General features: G+C 39.8%; 1 protein-coding gene across 1 annotated transcript in view; it reads right to left on the reverse strand.

Moving 5' to 3' along the window:
* LOC124274405 (roundabout homolog 2-like) overlaps positions 1 to 17,855 on the reverse strand; it is a 310,106-nt gene that overhangs the window by 190,222 nt on the left and 102,029 nt on the right. Inside the window, 1 exon segment of the mRNA XM_046709782.1 lies at positions 17,275 to 17,319. The gene's annotated coding sequence lies outside the window, so the exon portion shown is untranslated.

Below are 17,855 nucleotides of genomic sequence, written 5' to 3' on the forward strand. Positions count from 1 at the left end.
TCCCCTCAATCCTTCCTTCACCAACTTTGCTTTTACTCTTTCTTCCCTTTTTATTCCTTCATTTCAATCCTTCTTTCAATTCCACCTCTCATTTTTTCTTTCATTCTCTCCTTCCTCTCACTTCTTCCTTAACTCTTTCACTAACTCGTTTACTTCTTTACTCCTACATTCACTCTTTCAGGCGTTGGGGTAGCCTAGTGGTTAAAGCGTTGGCTCATCACGCCAAAGACCCGGGTTCGATTCCCCACATGGGCACAATGTGTGAAGCCCATTTCTGGTGTCCCCAGCCGTGATATTGCTGGAATATTGCTAAAAGCGGCATAAAACTAAACTCAGTCAGTCAGTCAGTCATTCACTCTTTCATTCATTTACTTACACTTCTAACTCACTCACTCACTCACACCCATTCTGTCGCACAAATTCCCCATCTTCATGCTTCCCTCTTCACAAACCAGCACATTGTTTCAGCTAGCTTCCCAAACTCCTTCCTTCCCACTAGCCTGTGTATTTCTACAACTACAGACAATACAACAGCCTTACATCAACTCAAAGGCAAACATCCACTTTCCCCCTTGATTCCATTTCACATCTAATGAGCAGAGTGGGGGAAAAACAGCTGAGTTGATGGTACCAAAGCTGGTGCCAGTTTCACACGATTCCTCACCGCAGACATCTCGTCGACCAAGAATCCCCCACATAAACCACAGTTCCCCTTAGATCCTATAAAAGTCCTGATAAACCTTCTATGTGGGAGGTATATGCTATTGTAGCAGGACCTGAGACGTATAAATCAGTTTTACTGTTATCAGGTCTTGGCGCCTCAAATGGATATCCATGGAATAAGGGGGAGATTTAGGTATAAGCCTGCAAGAGTTGCTTCCCTTGCATTGCCGAAACACTTTGGAATTTGCACTTGAAGAAATCAAAGATGTCTGAATCAGTACGGCTCAGATCGATCTTGTTAAGATTTGCTGAATTGATTTTGAACCCTAAAGGGTGTTTTAACGCTATATGCTTGGGTTATCAAAGTTTAGTTTGTCTTTGAGACGAGAAACATATAAACAATACATAAGAATATTGAACTTCAGTAACCCATGCTTGTAGTAACAGGCGACTAACGGGATCGGGTGGTCAGGCTCGCTGACTTGTTTGACACATGTCATCGATTCCCAATTGCGCAGATTGATGCTCATGCTGTTGATCACTGGATTGTCTGGTGCAGACTCGATTATTTACAGACCGCCGCCATATAGCTGGAATATTGCTGAGTGCAGTATAAAGCTAAACTCACTCACTCACCAATCTTCACCATCAACGGCATCCTCAATCACATTGTATCCAATCTTCCCCCATTTCCTTCCATCTCACACTTTATCCTATCTACCTCACCTTATCTCTACCATCTCTTCGTATCTCACATCTATCATATATCTCACCTGCCGTCACCATTCAGCACATCTCACACCCTATATAATTTATCTCGACCAATACTTCTATATCATGTCTCATACCCTATATCAATGTCTCACAACCTATATCATATATCTCATACACTAGATCATATATCTCACACCCAATATCATATATCTCAGACCCTATATCATATATCTCAGAACCTACATAATATCTCATACACTATAAACATAGATTTCACACCCTATATCATATGTCTCCAACCCTATATAATATATCTCACACGCTATATCATATATCTCACACCCTATATCATTTATCTCACACCCTATGTCATATATCTCACTTCCTATGCCATATCTCGCACCTTATATCATATGTCTCAGAACCTATATCATATATCTCATACACTATAAACATACATTTCACACCCTATATCATATGTCTCACACGATATGTCATATATCTCACACCCTATATCAGGTATCTCACACCCTATATCATATATCTCACACCCAATATCAGGTATCTCACCCAATTATCCACCCACACCTGTTTACCTCACACAACACCCTCACCTCCCCCACAATCCCCCCTAACCCATCCTCTGTGTACAGTCGGCCCTGTTTCCCCTCTCCCCCATCCTGTCATCTGAGCCCAAACCTCATCACCCGTCCACCTTGTATAGAGCAACAGCAAGCCCCTTAACGATGGGCTCAATTATCCTATTATCTTCAATTCTCCAACAATATCCTTGTAGCATGATCCGTCTTCAGCCATTTTGTCAGGCCGCGATAATTTTGATTAAACACACGTCGGAGCAATGCAGCGTGTTTGCGTAACATTACCGACAAAATCGGAGACATTTTCCGTGCATTTTTCTTCCAAGATCATTCTCCAAATCAATTGTTATGACGCGTAGCAAATTAGCATAGTAAAGACTCTCCTATTGACAATGCTTATTAGCCTAAGACTCGCAATCGAAACCTGAGATTTCAAAATGAACATTCTTTTCCAAAAGTGCATTATTAAAGGGAGCTAATACACCAAAATGGTTGCACTAATGACTTGGCATGGCCGCTGTCCACGTACATTCCATCCAATCGGACCAGCCTAACTGACAGCCTTCACGATTCAATGTTTGCCGTTTTGTGTTGGACTTCCTCTTCAACACATGAGTCATATCGTGGTATTGATGATCTCGGAAATGACTTTTTGTCATCTTTGTCTAAAATCTCGGAGCTGCTTTAACACTGATTAGGTGAACAGCTCAATGAAGGGTTCGCCTTAGGTTTACAGTACGTTTATCTTCCTGAACATCTTCTGAAGCTGTCCACTCAACAGGAGCCAGGCAGCTACCAATGAAACACACCCCAGTTCTTTAATTATTTCAACAACTGTATGCTGAACACCCCATGTTTCTGTAAATAATGACGTCTGCTCCGTTCAGGACGTCTGCTCTCTTCAGGACAGAATACTGCTCCTCATAACTTGTATCAATAGATATACTTTCAAGCATACTTGTATTTTATTTAAATTAAATTAATAATACTGAAAACACTCCAGATGCATCTGCAGAGAACATAGCCTTGAAGAAATCACAATTGCACATATGGGTCAGCCATTTGTTTTTCAGAGTTGGTTGATGGTTCAAGTATCATAAGTAGTCCCTGTTTTACATGTGCCTGGCATTGTAAGAAAACCAAATAAAGTGCCCCTTTCTTGTTGACTGTGTGTTAAAATAACGAATTGAAAATAACTGAACATTCTTTCGGCTGGAAAAAATAATTCAGCAAAAAAATGCTGATCTCCCGACAGAAAATCAAATGATTTCACTCAATGAGGAAATATTGCTAAAATTTAATTATGTTTTAGGTAAACGGAGTTACAAACATTATCATAAGCCTATTTCATCCAAATTGAATCCAATATTCAATGAAACAAGTTTGAATATGCATACCGTATTTTGTCAAATTATACAAAAATGACAGATCCACAGCAAACATTATTATCCATGACCTCTATGCAAACAAGCAACAATGGCCTGGAAGCTGGGAGAAGCCAGCGCCCTCAAACACCCTATTGTCCCTATCCACCATTTTCCTGACAATGGCAGATCGTAATGCCATAATTTAAGCAATAATCCTGCTATAATTAATGCTGATCAACGATCCAGACAACCACCAACCTGTAATGCATGCAAGGGAATTTAATTCCAGGAGAATCCGTAACAACATTTGAAAACCCTTCACTTGACATTAGAGGTGGCAGTTTACTTTGTGTGGTGGACAATTTTGGAAGCTGGTAGGAGTTACTTCCCTTGGGTGATTATATTGCTTAGGGAACAGCGAGAAAAAATCCATTTCAATACCAACATATTAAACAGAATGAAACACAATGATGCATCATTATTTTATCACGTCATCTTGAAGAAATCTTCACAAAAAATCAGATGGATGACACAGTTACTATTAAAATCATTGAATTAAAATTGTGAAACTTTGTACTTCATCAAATAAGAATTCTCTGGACTTTAAATCAATATTTTTAAGCCTACAGAAATAAACAAAGAAATCTTTCCATATCTAATTTATTCATTTCACAAAATAACATTCGCCCAACAGATAAACATTAATATACAGAAGAATTATGTTGAAAATTCTGACGATTAGCTTGTGGTATTGCAGCCAAAATATGCAGCTGAACGAGGTCAAGCATTGTATTTGTTGACAATGTCCATCTCAGACAAGTGTAATGTTTATGCCAAACTCTCCCGAAATATCTGTGTCAACTTCAGCAACATCTGCGAGGCAACCATCTCCTTCAGCCGACACGAGGACTTCATTACAGCGTAATAACGGTTTATACTTTCCCCTAAGTCATGTGACCCGTCTATGCCCATGCTGGAAGCTAGTTTTTTCTTAACCGCACGGAATTCACAGACTGTGCTATTAGTCGTTAGGCCATCGGTGACAAATTTCCTTATCATTACAAGGCCTAATTAGGGATGATTTTGTCAACGAACATTTAATGATAAAATTTATTGTGGGCATATCCGACACTAGTTGGTGCAATGCCTCAAAGGGGAGACAATTCACAAGCCTGTGGGGGGTCTGAAGTTCATAAAAGCTAGTTAGAGACACGGCTGAATTTGCCCTTCCCAACACAGACAAGTTAAAGTCGTACTATGAAGGCCTTTAGCCACCTTGGCAATGTCTCTTTCAAGTTAGGCGAGAATTTCCCGAAGAGGTGACCTTTTCTAGGAGTTTTAAAGCTTTCGAAATCTCGTTAATTCTTTGCTTTAGGCCACTGGAGCCTTGCCCTGTGTGAGGGTTTTAATTAACTACAACAGGGATAAGATTCAGGCTTTGTCGTGGAGCACTTGTTTGAGACAGTTTTAACGTTTCACTCCCTGTTCAGCTTACCCATGCCCTCTAGTGGGGCTTACCAGAACTAAATACTGATTTGTAACATGGACAGTATCGCCCCAGTCTAACAAGACAAAGTTGCTTAAAGTTCACAAAGTGTACTTAAAGTTTTTTAAGGCCCACAAAACATTATCAAAAACAGGGAGTTTTCAGATTAAGCAAATGTCGCGATGGATGCAGAATTTAAAAGGCTTCATACGATGACTTCAAAAGAATATGCCTGAAAGTGTTAGAAAGCCATTTTTACTGTTTTGAGAATTAATCATGCAAGTGATCATGTTTACCCAAAACATGTGATCCTACACTCTCCTTAAAGACCTACATACAATGATGTACACATTAGAAAGTAAAAACATCTTGACTCTTACCGCCACTTATGTTTTTTGAACAAGTTTCAAGGGAAATTTGCTATTCTGTATGTCAATAATATGACATATTGTGCAGACAAACTACGTTATGTTTTGTCAAGTGTCTGAAAAGCAGATGATGATGAATTAAGACATTTTGATCACACTTGATTTAAATGAAATTAATATTAGGAAAATGAAATTAACTTTTTAATAGAATAAAATCAGTTCAAATTATAAGGTCAGATACACAATTGACATTCTGTATAACCTGAAGTGCGGCAACAGCAACAGCAACAGCAACAGCAACTAACCAGCATTGTTTAGAACCTGCTAACTTCCGTATGACGTACCAGCGGTAATGTTTTTGTGTTAAGAAAATACAATTACCTCTCATTGTCTCTGTATATAAAGTGCACCCACTTAAACAGTGTGCATTTTTGGTAGAAAAAAACTGCTTCATACACAAGAAACCATGACAGATGATCTGCTATTTAACATCTCCAAAGCCGTCACTATCATAGAAAGCACAGTTCCAAACAATAAAACTCAGTCAACCAGCTGCTAATTTATCAGAATCATGGTTCCTGTCTCAAAATTTTGGTGCCCAGAAAGAGACGTCAAGATTTGTTTCACAGTATACCAAACATCCTTCAAATAACTGAAATGTTTCAAGAACTCAAGCTATGTCAGTACATCACATTCAAGTTTGAATTCATGACAAAATATTCTGTCAGTGGTAATTAGAATTGACAATAAACTTTTATTTCTAAATATTTCAATACAAATTGAAAGCCTATGGTAAACATTCTCGTAGTGAGTTTTGATGGGCATGTATGTTGCATTTAAGAACGTAAAACGGTAAATTTCAATATTCAAACATTTCACCTTACGTCCAGGTTTCCTGTTAGTATGCAAATGAAGTCACATGACCCACATAATTTGCATAAACTCTTTTGATCCCAAAGTGATATTTAATAGCAAAATAAAGAAATAAAACAAGTAAAGTCCAAACAAAGTCTCAATATATATGCAAAATATTGAAAATCTTGATTTTGTCTCCAGTTTCTATGACGATGCATCTGGCGGTGGTTTATGTCAAAACAAATTAAAGACAGAATCAGTATGGCAAATCTTGCCATGTTGCCGACAGAGGAAAAATAAAACCGAAATAAAACCGAAATAAAACTTGATGACTAATCATACTGTTCATATTTATTCCTCTTCTGAATATGAAGAAATATGGAAGCTTTCCGCCCATCGTGTTTTACAGCCGAATACTGAGCCAGTCACGAGCACCGCCACTGATGACCGAAAGATCGCTCAATCAATGTTTGCAGAAAATCGGCCAGATAATGTGTATTTAAAGGACCCTGAGCTGCCACGGTTGATGTCTTGAAAAGTATTGCAAAATAATATTTAGTGGCATGATGATAACGCTGGACTACCACCAAGATAAGCTGTCTACTCCATCACGGCTGCTAAACAGGGCGGGAATGCATAGTCATTCAATGTTCATAGCCGTCATAAAATTCCTTAAAAAGCTTAATTTGCATACATGCTGTGCCGTCTGTATTACGGAGTGTGTCTCTCATCTGCCGTTGCCCCTAAATTACTGTCCAGCACAAATGTTTTAAAATGTTTCTTATCCAACTAATCACAAACTTGAACATATATCCTTCAGTCTTGAGAATAATTTTCCATTTTCTTTTTAAAACAAACTTTAAATCATGTTTTTAAAATTTCTTATCATTTTACTTGGCACATTGAGCATGTGAATCCTTAATACCAGAAAATACATGTGTCCTTGATATTACTACTCTACATCGGCAGACATGACACAAGATGAAAATATGTATGTGCGTTTGAGAAAACAAAATCTAGTTTTGACAATGTCATTGAAATACATGTACTTCAAGGGCTATATGTTGTTATGCTTGTGCTGAAGGGCTATCATCCGGTTTACAGCAACCCATGCATGCTGAAAGACAATTCCATGGGCAGCTGATCAGGGTTGCTGACTTGGTCGATGCTTGTCGTTGAATTGTGTAGATCGTTGAATCTTCACGCATTGTGTAGTTAGATGCTTGTCGTTGAAAGATTGTGTAGATCGATGCTTGTCGTTGAATCACGCATTGTGTAGATCGATGCTTGTCGTTGAATCATTGGGATGCTTGTCGTTGAACGATTTGTAGTTCGATGCACGATTGTTGATGCTTGTCGTTGAATCGCGATTGTGTAGATCGATGCTTGTCGTTGAATCACGATTGTGTAGATCGATGCTTGTCGTTGAATCACGATTGTGTAGATCGATGCTTGTCCTTGAATCACGATTGTGTAGATCGATGCTTGTCGTTGAATTACGATTGTGTAGATCGATGCTTGTCGTTGAATCACGATTGTGTAGATCGATGCTCATGACGTCAATCATAGGATTCAGACTCAATTCTTTGCCGACTGACATCAAGACTGCGTGTGACTCAACATAGAAAGCTATATCCCAGTAATATACAACTCACACTTTGCTAAGGATCACAAAAATTCCCAACTATACTTAAACATAGATTTATAATTTGAAATTGTATCCATTTAAAACTGGATCAATAATAATATGGTAACCTTTCTTTATAAAAACAGCCACTATAATCTAACCTTATGCACTTGATACATGAGTAACCATAAGAATGGTTTTCATGGCACAAATCAACCATTTTGCAAATCATGGCACGTGTCATTCACAAGTACACAACACCTGTCAATAGCAGGTATGGGATCCACGAGATGAAATGACAAACTGAAACCTTGGATCCATGCTTACAATAAGCTTAGATATTTAAACCAAATTAGACCCCACATCATAGTTTTCTGTTGAATCCATGATTTGATCCTTAGCAATGTGTGAATAGTATATCATGTGATGAAATATATCCCATTTTCAAACGTTCAGATACCAATATGAAGAGTTCAAAATCTATTCACCCTACCAATCAAAAACAACACATAGAATGCATGAGGACTTAAACTGAGGAATATTCCTGAAACAATCCCTTCCCCTCTAAACCCAGCAGATACACCCCCTCCCCATCCACCGATCAGCCTCCCCTACCCCTCTTGCAAGGAAAAAAATATGTCATGGTTTGTGACAAGTTCGCGAAACAAATCCAACCTTCGATTGATTTGAAGTCTGTTTCCATGGATATTACAAAAATCTGAATTTTAAAATTCCTTAATCAGCAAGGGGCACTACTTTAACACTATGCTGATATGTGAGCACAGTTCCAGGGACACAATTAAGTTTTGAGTTCGGCCGAAAAATCCACAGCAGCTGAGTCCAGATCCATCTTGATTTCATGAAAATTCCAAAAATAGTTTCAAAAACAAAACCGAAAAAGAAAGCTGTCACCACACATGTGAAAACTGCATAAAGATTCTTCCAGGATTTTTAATATGTTCAGAAATATTTTTAACAATGTTTTCAAAATGAAATTATTGCTGCAACACAGTAGCTGGACATTAAGATCTATGTATCCCCCATGCAGGGGTGGGACATGAGTCATGTTGAAGCTATGGTCACTTTAGAGTTAGGGTACAGTGATTTAGCTGAACTGAGATGTTCGATATTGATTGACATACACCCTAGCCAGGGACCAAGTTTTTCCTTTGCAATGCTGGACAGCCAGGCAGGTAATGAGCCAGTTTGATAGAGTTCAGCTCTCAGTGAGATCTCTGTCATTTATTCACTTGAAAAAAATTAGCTTTCAAACCAAAACTTTCTAAACTGACATCATTCAGATGATACAGAACTGCCCAGTGTCATTCACCCATGTATATTGGGACAGTGGTGTCTCCATCTGTTGCAGTGTTTGGAAGTAATGGTCATCACACAGGTAAATGTGACATGGAGTGGTCATTCCATTGGGCATCCTGTTACAGTTGTATCAGTTTGCACTCACTCACTCACTCACCCACCCACTCCCACTCACTCACCCACTCACTCACTCACTCACTCACTCACCCACTCATTCACTCACCCACCCATCCACTCACTCACTCACCCACCCACCCATCCATTCACTCACTCACCCACCCACACATCCACTCACTCACTCACTCACCCACTCACTCACTCATTCACCCACGCAGGTCCTTCTTTCTGTGAGGGTTGTTATATAAATCTGAATTCCTAGTCAACAAATCATTAAAACCTTCTGTCAGTAACGGTATAAGTACAACAAGAGAAGAGTATAAAACCCAGAAGAGAACCCCAGAAGAGCACAACGCCAGAAGCCCTTTCCTCTAACCATTTATTACAGACTGCTTCAGCAAGACGCATACCTATCGTACACTCACATGCTATGTAGCATCATAAATCTATCCATATTCCCTACAAAATTCCTCCTGTAAAAGAAAAAAGCCAAACAGGTTTTTTCTCAATATGCAAAACAAAGATAAAATCCTCCATGGGCCAAATTTCACATGCAATTACCATAAACAAGATAAATCTCTCTAATTATCTGTACCCAAGACCACTTCACAGATATAGTTACCTTCAAACCCAAATGTCTTTGGTAAGAAAATATTTCTTTTCCAAATAGTATAGAATACAAACCCATAATTAAGAATCAAATTCAAAATGCGCTCCCTTTATCAAAGCAATGGTGACTTATAAGCCCATTTTTCCTGTTAAGTCCTTTTTTCTAAAGTAGTATAAAAGATTATTTAGTACTCAGTACTCGGGGTCAGGCCTTGAAAGGAGATAAAACTAGTTGTACTCCAGCACTATCTTTAGAGAACCAACATGGAGATGTGAAAATAATAGTCCTCATTCGCAGATTGATTTTTAATAGTAGGATAGAATAATGGTTAGTATTCGGATAATAGCATGATTCGAGGAAGACAGATAGTAATCTTACTGCAATTTCTCCTAGTTTATGACAAATACTGACTCACTTTTATTCAAATTTCTGATTTCAGAGTTCTTTGCCCTCCAAATATTATTTCAGGGTTGGAATAACCAAAATATGTTTTTGGTTTTATTTGGATAATATTTCAAAACTACTATCACACGGAGCCATTGTGGGCTTAAAACTCAAATACAGATGACATCATGCTAAGAAAAGTGTGCTAAGCGAATAAAAACCTTCAAACATGATTTATCAAATTTTCAATGAATTAGAAAATTGAAAGTAAGAGCGCAGATAACAATCAAGGCTACATTATTCGGACAAAGTCGACCCATTTCATTGGCGACTCTCATTAAAGTTACGGCTATCTGTTCAGCCAAGTCTTGGCGATCACAAAGGGGCAGTGTTGATGCTGCAGAGACTGTAAGACGGAGCTTCAGTGCATATGATGCTGATAATTTTCACTGCCCAAAATGAAAATGGTGGTCACATGCAACGAGGGTCAGCGACACTTGATGTGATGCGATGTTGCCGAGAATGAAGCTGGTTCACTTGTATAATTAGGATGAAAAGATTAGCTTCCGCGCAGATTAAATATTTGCCGATGACATTACAGTAAAGTGGTAGGGGAGGGGAGTTGGGAGAAGGAAGGACCGTCACGTTATTCCCGGCACTGCACAATGGCAAGGTGGTACCCATGTGCGCTGGAATCCGACTTTGGTCACTGGAATAATGCGAAATCTCGCTAAATATCCCTCCTCCACAGCCCAGTTGAATTGTTGAGGAAATTAGGAGAAGTTCTTGATCCCTCGAGGGGCTTATGAATTGTCCGCTGGCCAAATCCAATCCACCTTTCCCAAATGAAATTTGTCAGAGAGCTAACATGGATTTAAGATTCGAGTAACATTACGCGAGACTAGGACAACTGTGGTCAAATGCCCATACATGTGACCTCTGCTCTTTGGCCTTGACCTTGTCCACTTGTGCTGATTGGAAGAGTTGGACCAAATTGACAAGGCATGACGAATGACTTCGACTCATTCTTGGACTGCAAATTCCGCGTCATGATGTCGGAGGAATTTTGTGATTAGACGGTTCTTGAGTACGAGACAATTGACAAGTATGTGATTGATCGCAGGACGCCATTTAGAGTGACCTTCGACCTCCAATCTCTGACCTCCCATATATTAATGCTACATAGTTGATGGATGATATTAGATTGATTAGCTGGAATTTTTCTTAAACAATGGTAGGATGGCTTTGTGAGTAAAATTAGATCATTTCAAGATATTTATGGCCGATCCGGGCTCGGAGAACTCCGATGCATCAGTGTCAATACGCCATCTCCCAAATGCTTCAAAGAAATTCCTTTTTCTAACAAATGTGTCACCGTGAACTGTCCCAGATAAAAATGATGCAAAGTGATGCGATAATGAGGAAACAGGGGTAACTCTAAAACAAGAATCAAAATAGTCAGTATATCTAAAATTCTGCCCCAAACAATCTCCGAAATTAGATTTTACTGGACATTAGTGTTTGAGGATGTTAACAAACTATTAAAGCCTTAACTGTCCTCAGACAACTAAATATAGTGGTTAAATAACTTTGGATTGGTTCATTGTTGAAACTGATGAAATTGTGATTTTGTTATACCTTCACTACCTTTTTGAAAATATATTTTTCAAATATTCAATATCTGACCACCTATGTAATATTCCCAAAAATAAAATGAACACAACATGACCAATAAACAATATATTCAATAATAAACAATATTCAATAATAAACAATATCAATATAATAAACAATATCAAATATTCAATATCTGACCACCTATGTAATATTCCCAAAAATAAAATGAACACAACATGACCAATAAACTGAAGTCAGATGAAGCTATATTCTACAAGAAGTGTCTCTGCAAGAAGGTCCCAGGCTCTCACACTAAACTACATACATGCAACAAATGTCATAAGTAAACCATACATATATACATATATACATAATACAAATGTACAAGGTTTATGTCAGTTCATTACAACCAATCTTCATTTTTCATAAGAATACAAAAAGTAAGGTTATAAATCTTGTCATTAATGTTCACTGTTTACACCCAAAACAGACTTGAAAACTTCCAAAGACATTCTGGTAGATATACTTTCCTATCATGTTCATAATATTTTCAAATAAATAGCGTAATAAACTATCCCATAATTTCAAACTGGACATATGCTTTGTGATCTATCTATGCCATATGGACCAAAATTAGTCCAATATTGATAAAAGCTGTTAACTTCACAAGTTGTCTCGCTTCATGAACAATAACTAAGATTTCAGCAAGCGATCAGCCTTCAAAGTGTTAAATACATCTCTACAGCAGTGTGATTTATCTGCTTTCATATAAAATCTACATACTTCTGAAGAGCCGAGTATATCGCCATATTGCCTTCCTTCTCGTCCGTAGTGTATCAATGAGAATATATAATCATCTCCAACCTGAAGACCTCAAACAATGAAGCCAAGCAGTTTCAACACTGATGCTGGTATTGGTTAACTGTCTGCTCGAATATCCCAGACACAATGAGGAAATGATGTTAGAGAGATATAATTGAGTTTTAATTTGCTTGTTCTAATTCTGTAAGTAGGTCAGTTGATCATTAAATGTCGACATTATGGCCAGAAGTGACCTCATTATATATCAGCCACTAGACAAAGACCCACAGCAAAACCACATAACAATGGCAGTTATTCCTTCAAAGAAAATAGTATCTCCCTGCTGAGCAAACATTGACAGGAAATAAGCTTTAGACATATATCTTGTTTGCTTTCACTGATTTCTTGTTTATTGTAATATATTGTCAAATATTCATGCATTTTTAATATGAAATGAGAACTTTTTGTATTTCAATCAAAATTCCTTTTTGAAGTTTCCTAATATCCTGCAGTGGTAATTGAAAATCCTTTTTAAAGAATTCCGTGAAGCAATGCAAACGAGATGGAAATGGCATCATATTGTATAATCATTTTCAATCCCCGATCTAAGAATTACACACGTAACCCCTAAGACCGTCTTACACAAGCAAGAGAATTAACTAGCTCCATTCACCCCTCTCGTAACCTACACACAAATTGCCATTTTTTCCCCTTCTACAATCTCCCATTTTACAAATTTCCATTTTCCATCGTGCCAGGGAGAGTTGGGCGCTATAACTTCCCCCCTTGTAAAACTGCAAGGCAGCCAATCTAGTGAATCAAGACCTGACGCACTGGTGTCCAAATCCTCATTGGTGAGTCACATACAAGGGCAAGCAGCTTATGGATAAACTGTGTCCTCTGCCCCAGTGCCACAACAATCAACAAATCTATTTCATTGACTGTCTCTGACACCAGCCCAACCACTTCCATTACCACTGGTAAAATGTCAGAGTCGGCTGCTAGTATTAACTATTGATGAGGCTACATAGATTGGGCCGCTCAACGGATGCTGGCATTTTCGCCAGGAACTTGAGGCATCCCTTGATCGGAGCTGGAGTGTGTGCTGGGGTTGAGCTGCATGACCTATGCTGTACATACACAGGAGGGTGCTACACCTGGGTGATGGTCTAGGTGGTCAGCGCAACACCGTCAGCGATTTATCATCATTACATGGAGACATCGCGACGATGCATTTATCACCTGAGGCATCATCATCATCATCATCATCGCACTGCTATCACATCATCATCTTCATTATCTTCGTCAACATCATCATCATCATTATCATCATCGTCATCATCATCGTCCTACTGTGGGGCAGTGTGGTAGCCTAGTGATTAAAGCCTTCGCTCGTATGCCGGGTTCAATCCCCAACATGGTACAATGTGTGAAGCCCATTTCTTGTGTGCCCTACCGTGATATTGCTGGAATATTGATAAAATTGGCGGAAAACTAAATTCACTCACTCACTCATCAGACAGATGGTATCACAACAGCATCATCTGATCTCATCTTGATACCATATAATGTCCAAGATTATTATACCTATGAAATCAGAAAGCCAGGGGTCATCAGGTGTCCAAGTGGACCAGATCAGAAGGTCTTGTGTACAAGACCAGAATGTCAGGTGTCATCAGGTGTGTGATATCCATAATGTCAAGTGTCATCAGGTGTCGTCAGGTGTATGATATCCAGAATGTCAGGTGTCATCAGGTGTCATCAGATTTATGTCAGGTGTCATCAGGTGTATGAGATCCAGAATGTCAGGTGTTGTCAGGTGTATGAGATCCAGAATGTCAGGTGTTGTCAGGTGTATGAGATCCAGGATGTCAGGTGTCATCATGTTATGAGATCATAATGTCAGGTGTATGAGATCAAGAATGTCAGGTATCATCAGGTGTCGTCAGGTTATGAGATCATAATGTCAGGTGTATGAGATCCAGAATGTCAGGTGTCATCAGGTGTGGTCAGGTGTATGAGATCCAGAAAGCAAGGTGTCATCTTAGTTCCACCTAAACCAACAGTTGCGAACAACACACAGGGAATCAATGACAGTGTGACCTGAGCAGAAAACAGTGACTCCATGAGCACAGTCTCAGCGGGTTTTTATTGACTTCACTCCTTCATGGGACCCCGAAATAGTTGCAGGATCCACACAAACAACAGCACTCCTTAATGAACCTGTTATTACCACAGCTAGGTAGACTGGGTGTACGCAAACTCTCGCCAGGTGTTGACACCGGGACATAAGTAAAATATATACCCCCGAGCTGGTGCTCGTCTGCATGCTGATCAATACGGCTACACAGACTTGGGAGTAACCTTGCTCCAAGTCTGTACTGAACAATATGGCTACACCGACTTGGGAGTAGCCTTGCTCCAAGTCTGTACTGAACAATATGGCTACACCGACTTGGGAGTAGCCTTGCTCCAAGTCTGTACTGAACAATATGGCTACACCGACTTGGGAGTAGCCTTGCTCCAAGTCTGTCCTGAACAATATGGCTACACCGACTTGCGAGTAAGCTGGCTCCAAGTCTACACTGAACAATATGGCTACACCGACTTTGGATTAGCCTTGCACCAAGTCTACACTGAACAATATGGCTACACCGACTTGGGAGTAGCCTTGCTCCAAGTCTGTACTGAACAATATGGCTACACCGACTTGGGAGTAGCCTTGCTCCAAGTCTGTACTGAACAATATGGCTACACAGACTTGGGAGTAGCCTTGCTCCAAGTCTGTACTGAACAATATGGCTACACCGACTTGGGAGTAGCCTTGCTCCAAGTCTGTACTGAACAATATGGCTACACCGACTTGGGAGTAGCCTTGCTCCAAGTCTGTACTGAACAATATGGCTACATCGACTTGGGAGTAGCCTTGCTCCAAGTCTATACTGAACAATATGGCTACACTGACTTGGGAGTAGCCTTGCTCCAAGTCTGTACTGAACAATATGGCTACACCGACTTGGGAGTAGCCTTGCTCCAAGTCTGTCCTGAACAATATGGCTACACCGACTTGCGAGTAAGCTGGCTCCAAGTCTACACTGAACAATATGGCTACACCGACTTTGGATTAGCCTTGCACCAAGTCTACACTGAACAATATGGCTACACCGAATTGGGAGTAGCCTTGCACCAAGTCTGTACTGAACAATATGGCTACACCGACTTGGGATTAGCCTTGCTCCAAGTCTGTACTGAACAATATGGCTACACTGACTTGGGAGTAGCCTTGCTCCAAGTCTGTACTGAACAATATGGCTACACCGACTTGGGAGTAGCCTTGCTCCAAGTCTGTACTGAACAATATGGCTACACCGACTTGGGAGTAGCCTTGCTCCAAGTCTATACTGAACAATATGGCTACACTGACTTGGGAGTAGCCTTGCTCCAAGTCTATACTGAACAACATGGCTACACCGACTTGCGAGTAACCTTGCTCCAAGTCTACACTGAACAATATGGCTACACCGACTTGGGAGTAAGCTTGCTCTAAGTCTAACAATAAGACCATGAATGTACAGTTACTCTGTCTTTACATTAAGCAAGTCTACATGAGTGGGCAGTGTCAGGACATCCGTCTTTTCAAGGGACAGCTTGTTATTATTTATATAATCTAGAAATTATTGTTTAAACTTACTAATGCCTTACAGACTTAAGCAGATTTGGGTCTGGGGCAAGTCCTAAAGTCTTGAAATAGCTTTACCAGCTCATTGTCCCCTAGACTAACAACTAGTCTCTGAAATGGATACATGCTACAGAAAAACCAGTTCATAGTAAAATAATTAAATATAATGAAAAGGAGTCCTGAGACCTCCATTTTCAGAAACTGTGGAAATCTAGACTTGTCACATGTTCTAGACTTGCATGTGTTTTCTTGGATATATATGTTTCAGGGTCTGTATGACAGACTGTGACAGACTAATTGTCCCCAATCAGAACACTCACTACTAGACCAGTGTCCCCCATCATGTGGTTCTCTTACAGGTGTAAAAACAAGGGATTCTGTTGATCGACTAGTATAGAACTACCGCTATGATGTCGGACAACATTGTGGAAGTGTAGTGTGTGAGTGAGTGAGTTGGGTTTAACTCATATTGAAGCAGAATTACACTTAGCAGCGTGACCGTTTTTTGTGGCAGAATCCCCCAAATCCAGATGTCATACATTTACCACTTTTGTGGAACTATACTTTGGGAATGGTGCTGACAAACTCATGAGGGCATAATGAGGGTAAACTTGAGGGTTCAGATCTATGATCACAGGATTCTGGTTTGCCTAAGGGAGTTAATCCTGCAGAGCAAATTGCAGAGACTGCCTCCTTACAACTAGCATAGGTTGCTGGGGACCTGTCCCTGCTTGGAATTCCCACAGTGGGGGTGGAAGGAGGGACCACTAAAGGGTGGAAGAGGGCTGGGCAGATGGGTGTGGTGTTGGTGGGGTGGGGTGTGATCACAATAACTGTGCCCCAGGGGTAGATAGGGGACCAGGGACTACTGAGGGGTGGAGGAGGGCTGGGCAGATGGGTGTGGTGTTGGTGGGGTGTGATCACAATAACTGTGCCCCAGGGGTAGGGAGGGGGCCAGGGTACCCACATCACATGGCAGTGGCAGGGTATATTTACTTCAGCCGGGGGATGTAGTTTCCACCCAGCAGGATCACGCAGCTGTTAGACGCAACAAACAAAGTGTCACCTACCTCAAGCTGAGCTCAACCAGTCAATGTGCGTATAATCCAATGCTCCTGAAAAACATTAAAAAAATGTCATTAAATAAAATACATAGCACACCAAACAAGATGATTATAACACTGTTAAACAGAGACAGTGTCCGGATATCACCATCAGAAGTTGGGGCATCACTTAAGTCAACTGACATTAGCTGGATATAGAAACTAGCTTCACAATGAAGGAGTAAACTATAAAATCTCTGAAAGGTGAGGTGAGGTGAAATTGGGTTTAACGTCGTGCTTGAGAATATTTCACTCATATGATGACGTCTGAAAGGAAGGAATACACATAGAGGGTTAAAAAAAAATATATAAAAAATAAAAAAATATGGATGTCAGTTTATGTATTACCAGGAACACAATGTTTCTGAGTATACTGCTACTCCTTCAGCATCCCCGCGATGAAGGATGAAGGAGTAGGATGTACTCTAAAGTTCCTCATAAAGAAATTTACATCCTTAGTTTTTTCCTCTTATTTTACCTCAAGAACAATGAGGTCAAGATCCACCCTTATTAATACACAATGTTACAAGCAAGAGGAACATCTTCAT

Source organism: Haliotis rubra, unplaced genomic scaffold (genome assembly GCF_003918875.1).
Source record: "Haliotis rubra isolate DU_JTF1 unplaced genomic scaffold, ASM391887v1 Scf190, whole genome shotgun sequence".
NCBI classification, from domain to species: Eukaryota; Metazoa; Mollusca; class Gastropoda; order Lepetellida; family Haliotidae; genus Haliotis; species Haliotis rubra.